Genomic DNA, 6,551 nt, shown 5'->3' with positions numbered 1-6,551 from the left:
AAAGGAAAGATTCCTTCTCAACCAATTATAAAGAAATATTCGAAGTGTTTAATTTTATAAATAAATTAAGATTTGACTAGAGAAGAAAGGTGATCCATTTGTTTTTTTTTTATGAATTTAATATTATTGATTTCAATCATAACACATGGTGAATTGATTTTGATTCTACAAATCCATGTTTCTATTACCTTTCAGGATATGAAAAACCTAAGGAGGCTAGTGGAAAACGAATTATACATATATTCAAGAAACAAGACAGGTTCACATATGGAAGATATTGAGATGTGTAAATTAGTTTGAAGTAGTGACTTTATTTTGCATTTGGAAAACACTTTTTATGTTCCTAATTTTTCTAAGAATTTGACTTCAATTTCAAGAGTTTCAAGAGTTGCATCTTTGAAATTTTCCTTTAACTTTTCAAATTCTATTTTTACATTGTCAAATAAATAATATTTTTGGTTTTGGTGAACTTTTTGATGACTTTTATCCTATTTTATTTTTTTAAGATGATAATTCTATTTTCATTATGACTTGGTAACGCAATATGTTGTGAATAAGGAATCCTCTATGTTGTGACATTGAAGATTAACACATATCTCTATTAAGAACATTAAGCAATTGGTAAATGAATAAGTACTTAGTATTTTGGAGTTTATTGGTTTTGAGGCTTGTGTAGATTGCATGAAGGGTAAACAAACAAACAAGTCTAAATTTAGTGGAAATATTTGTTGTCTATGAGTGCAAGTAGTTCAAGATACTTTATCACCTTTATAGATGATTACTTAGGACTACAACCACTCACCACTTCACCTTGTTTGAAACTTTGTTTAACTACAATACATCGAAATCACAAACACAAATTGAAAATCAACATATCCACGAATAATTCACAAATAAACCATTAAAATCATAACAATGAAATCACCAAATATATCTCAATCTCAATTTCAATCCCAAACCACCTAAAGAAAGATTAAACTTCTTCAATTTAACCTAACCATAACAAAAAAATTAAAAATATTTATCACCAACCAAACGAGGTTATACGTATCTTTCTTACAAGCGGTGAAATGGACTTCACTAACATAGATACCAAACACAAATGAAGGGAAAAAGCGTGAAACAATGGAATAAAGGAAATGAAGGCAAATGGACTCAAATAAATGACGACAGAATGCAACGAAAGCAAGAAATCTACATAAAAAAATAGAGCCACAGCACGAACAAGGAAATTTGAGGAAGACACACCAAAATAGTATAGCATATATAATGCTAAGTTTTCTCGTATTTGGTTCAAATGTAGTCACACATTTCAAATTTGGAAAGCTAGAGTAAAAAAGCCAATGAATTATGCATTTCATATTTAAAGAAGCCACATAGACTATGACAAAAGTGTGTCAAAAATTTGTCAAAATACCGTTTTCATTTAATTTTATGGTTAATGCTTGAATTTAATTGGAATTTATATTCTTGATTATAGACATTAAATAAATTGGAAAATAATTTTATTAGTGAAAGTTGATTGTGTTGATCATAGCTTGGATTTATAAGACAAAATAGTACAAAAATACAATTTATAAATATCTCCAATTCCTTATTTGCATCACATGATATTAGTCTATAACTAATCTTTGAAGAAAAGATTAACGAACATGATCTTTAAAAGGTTTTTAGATGACAACTTAAAATTGAGTATGAAGTATTTTCAATAGACGCAATCTCTTAGAAAACTTGTATGATGGTGCTGAATAAAAAAGTAAACTTTGTCTTTGAAGACAAAGTTTTATTTATTTTTTTTTTTAAATCTTCAAATATAATACAATCCTCACTTTTTATATTTTGATTTATTCACATACATAAGTGCGTACTTATATATATATATATATATATATATATATATATGGGTTTGTTAACGCGCGTATGTTGGTTTTTCAGTTGGTACATTTTAGCAATGTGTACCGGGTTTCAGTAGACAAAAGTACTTTTATATATCATGGATTCTAAGTTTTAAGGTAAAGGGTATTTTAATAATTTTCATTCTCAAAACTAAAAAAAAAACCCAAACCCTTATTCACCTCTCTCATTCCTCTCAGTAGTCCCAATTGAAAAAAAAATTAGAAACCCTTGCCTAACCTTAATCCACTTTCCTCACTTATCCAATTTGTTTCTTTCTCATCTCCATACTTTCCCTCATCCACACACAACAATCCGCAATACCGTAATTTGTTGCTCTTACTCTGTTCGTTCATTTGTTTTCTACTTTAATAACAAAATAATTGATGATGTTGATTTTGATTTTTTTATTGGAGGATGCGTGAATAATAATAATTTAAAAAAAAAAGTCTGTTTCAAATCTCTAGATTATGCATCTATACTTGTGTATGTCATTTAAACGTTTTAGAGAACAACTAATTCAATTACATTAGTGAGTGAACCATAATCATTACAACTTTTCTTTGTGAAGAAAAAAGAAGTATGTTTTAGGTATTTCGTGACCTTTGGAATGGGAGGAGCTGCCATAGGTAGTGGTGGTGCTAAAATAAATGTTGAATTTTATGGAATTTGTATATTGTGATAAACATAAAATGAAATGTGGTGTAGATGTGTAAATGATGTATGAAAATTCTGTGATTTATGAAGGTTTTATTTACATGACTTAATTGGATAAGTGAGGAAGGTGGATTGGGATTTGACAAGGGTTTCTGATTTTTTTTTTTCAATTGGGGCTACAGTAGGGATAACAGAGAAAAAGTTGGAGTGAAAGAGATGAAAGAGAGGGTTGATAGGAATGAGAAAGGTGAATAAGGGTTTGGGGGTTTCTTTTTTTTTTTTAGTTTTGAGAATGAAAATCATTAAAACTTAGAATCCATGATATATAAGGGTACTTTTGTCTACTNAAACCCGATANACATTNCTAAAATNTACCAATTGAAAAACNAACGTACACGCGTTAACAAACCTCATATATATATATATACACANACATATACATANANANATATATATATATATATATATATATATATATATATATATATATATATATATATATAGGGGTTTGTTAACACGCGTACGCCTGTTTTTCAGTTGGTACGTTTTAACAATGTACCAGATTATAGTAGACAAAAATATCCTCATTTATCATGGATTATAAGTTTTAAGGTCAAGGATATTTGAATAATTTTCATTCTCAAAACTAAACAAAGAAAAAGAAACCCCTAAACCCTTACTCACCTTCCTCATTTCTCTCAACCCTTTCTCTTTCATCTCTCTCACTCCAACATTTTCTATGTCATCCCTACTGTTGCCCCAATTGAAAAAAAAAAATCAAAAACCCTTGCCTAACCCTAATCCACCTTCCTCACTTATCCAATTTATTTCTCTCTTGTCTCCATACTCTCCCTCAGCCATACACAACAACCGCTGACATCGTAATTTGTTACTCTTGCTCTGTTAGTTCATTTGGAGGATGTGTTATATATTTTCTCTTCTTATTATTATTAAATTTAATTTTTAAATTAAATCATGTAAATAAAACCTTCATAAATCAATTAAATTTTCATACATTATTTACACATCTACACCACATTTCATTGTATTTTTAAAGAACAAGATATTTCCTTCTATTGTCCTTTTCCCTTTACACAAAGTGTTTCTTTTTCCTTTCTCTATTGGTATGGGATACATAATGTAAGATTACAACCTAGAATTGAAAGAATTGTATTCCTAGGGAGCTCTTCTATGCCTATTTCTTTAATTTCCTTATGTCCCTTTTTTATCACTGAATCAACTTTTACAGGCGTTTAACCATTGTGAAAGATTAAAAACAGTAAAATCATTTTTTACCTTTGAGATTTGGAAAGAGTAACATAAAGTGACGAAGTTTATATTCATTTTACACACATTGATAAATATAAAATGATTATAAAAGAGTAAACTTTTTCAATTTTTAAAAAATATCTCTGATTCAAATTACCACCACCATCTTCAATTGGGTTGAGATNAGAAAAAAAATGTTGGAGTGATGACAGAGAAAATGTTGAGATGAGAGAAAATATCTCTGATGACAAAGGGTTTCTGATTTTCTTTTTCAATTGGGGCAACAGTAGGGATGACAGAGAAAATGATGTTGGAGTGAGAGAGATGAAAAAGAAAGGGTTGAAAGGGATGAGGGGGTGAGTAATGGTTTGGGGGTTTCTTTTTTTTTTTTTAGTTTTGAGAATGAAAATTATTTAAATATCCTTGACCTTAAAACTTATAATCCATGATAAATGAGGGTATTTTTGTCTACTATAATCCGGTACATATTGTTAAAACTTACTAACTGAAAAACAAGCGTACACGTCTTAACAAACTCCATATATATATATATATATATATATATATATATATATATATATATATATATATATATATATATTATTAATCCTCCATTAATGTTTAATAATTAAATTAGTTATGTATAAATATATTAAAATAGTTTATACATGTTTATAATGTGATTATTTGGACGGATAGAGATTCATCCTAATACCAAAATCAATAGATAAAAAACTGCATAAGATTTCAGTAAAAATTATTTTTTTAAATACAAATATAATATTAAAAGTAAAAACAAATTAAAAATAACATATATAATTACCTTATTTATGTTAAGTAATAAAATTGTGTGTATTAAAACATATTCTTTTAATTTGATTTTATTTTTCCTTAGTATGCCAATTAGTATTTTTCATTTTTATTGTTAAATTAATTATATTTTACAATAAAAACTGAAAAAAAGCAATAAGAAATTATTAAAGATTTAAAAAGTTAAAAATACTTTTATAGAGTCTAAAAATAAATGAAATGATATTTTTTAAGATTAAAAACACATTTAAATCTTAAGGAAGTTGATGGAGATAATTGAAGAAAAGTTTAGCTAATCAAAAAGAGAGAGTCACACATAAATAAAAAGAAGAAGAGAGCCTATGTTCAAAATGTCTAATTAAGATTTTAACAATAGACAAAGTTTCACATTCCAAGATTGTAATTTACAATAAAAATATAATATAAATATTTTAAAATTTATTTAGTATATTTTAGGTTTAAATCCTTGAATGGTACTTATATTTGTATGAAAATTTTAAGTGGAGTCCTCATTTTTACAACTATCTCAATTGGATTATAATATTTGTAAAATTGAGCTAATTTTGTTCTATTCGTTAAGTTGTCACAGGCGACAACGTTAAATTTTGATGATGTGTTTATGCTTATGTGCATTATTTGATTAGGTGGAATTTTTATTTAAATTAAAGAATTATGACATGGTAAATTGGAGTTTTTCATTCTGTAGAGGGGAGGAAAAGGTTGTGCCTTCACACGTAGGGGAGGTGCAAAGAAGATTGATTTCATGGCGGAAGGGTTCCCTTACTCTACAAGTTTGGGACTCTTGTTATTGCCATGGAGGAGGCTGGTAGAGATTTGCGAATCTCAGCAGCCATGGAGGCATTGCACGAAGAAGACGAACTGATGAAATTGATTTGGGGTTCCTGCTATTTCTGTTTTTTTTGTACTGCCTTTACACCGTCCCGAATTCTCCGTCACCAACCTTTGTTTTGTCAAGATGAACCTCATCTCTTCTACCGACTCTCCCTCGCACCTCGTCACGCTTTTCAACCTCACTCTCATCGCCAAGAACCCCAATAACCACCTTATTTTCTTCTACGACCCCTTTGTCGTTACAGTCTTCTCCAATTCCATCCTCGTTGGGAACGACTCCGTTACAACCTTTACCTCCGACAAAAACAACCAGACGAGCCTCCGTGTGATGTTGTCCGGTTCGTAAGATTTGGGCACTAATTCGTTGACTAGCCTAAGATCGAGTCAGAAGATGAAGAAGGATTTCCCCATTGAGATATAGATGGATACCAAGGTGAAGATGAAGATGGATTGGCTCAAGAGCAAGAAGGTGGGAATTCGAGTAACGTGCGACGGAATCAGAGGAACGATTTCCACTGGCAAGTCTCCGGCAGTGGCTTCTGTGGTGGACTCCGAGTGTAAGGTGGATCTTCGAATCGAGATCTGGAAGCTTCCGTGGTGGACTCCGCCTTCCCACCGCCGCGCATTATGCTCCCCATGCCATACCCCAAAACATCGCTTCTACTACTCTGATTCGCCACCATCCCCATCCCGTCTTCAAGATCTTCCCGGAGGGGCAGATGTTCCCGGTGGGGAGAACATTCATCGCCGACGAAGTAGATGCTTGATTTAAATTTTTTTAAAATTTTCTTCCTTTTAAATTTCTTTTGGCAAAGTTATCTAATCCTTTTCAGATGCTTGATTTTGTTGAAGCAGGGTTCTCTTTTATTCTTCTTCCCTTTCGTTTTTGGTGATCTGTTTTGCATCTTTGTTTGTGATTTTTGGCCCAATTGATTTATAAATTTAATTTATAAGAGTAAAATCACTGCTGCAGACGCGAGTTCAGATACAAATTCCGGTGACGGAGCCACCACCCTAGGCTGAAACCCAATCTAGAATTGACGGTGAAGGGTGATGAAGACGATGGAGGG

The 6,551-nt window shown here is 30.7% G+C and overlaps 1 pseudogene; it reads right to left on the bottom strand.

Annotated features, from left to right (window-relative positions):
- Positions 1-5,560: 5,560 nt before the first annotated feature.
- On the bottom strand, positions 5,561-6,226 carry LOC106758255 (annotated as a pseudogene).
- Between the last annotated feature and the right edge of the window lie 325 nt (positions 6,227-6,551).

Source organism: Vigna radiata, chromosome 4 (assembly GCF_000741045.1).
Source record: "Vigna radiata var. radiata cultivar VC1973A chromosome 4, Vradiata_ver6, whole genome shotgun sequence".
Taxonomy (NCBI): Eukaryota; Viridiplantae; Streptophyta; class Magnoliopsida; order Fabales; family Fabaceae; genus Vigna; species Vigna radiata.
Note: the sequence above shows the minus strand (reverse complement) of the source record. Positions and strands in the feature narration are given on the sequence as shown.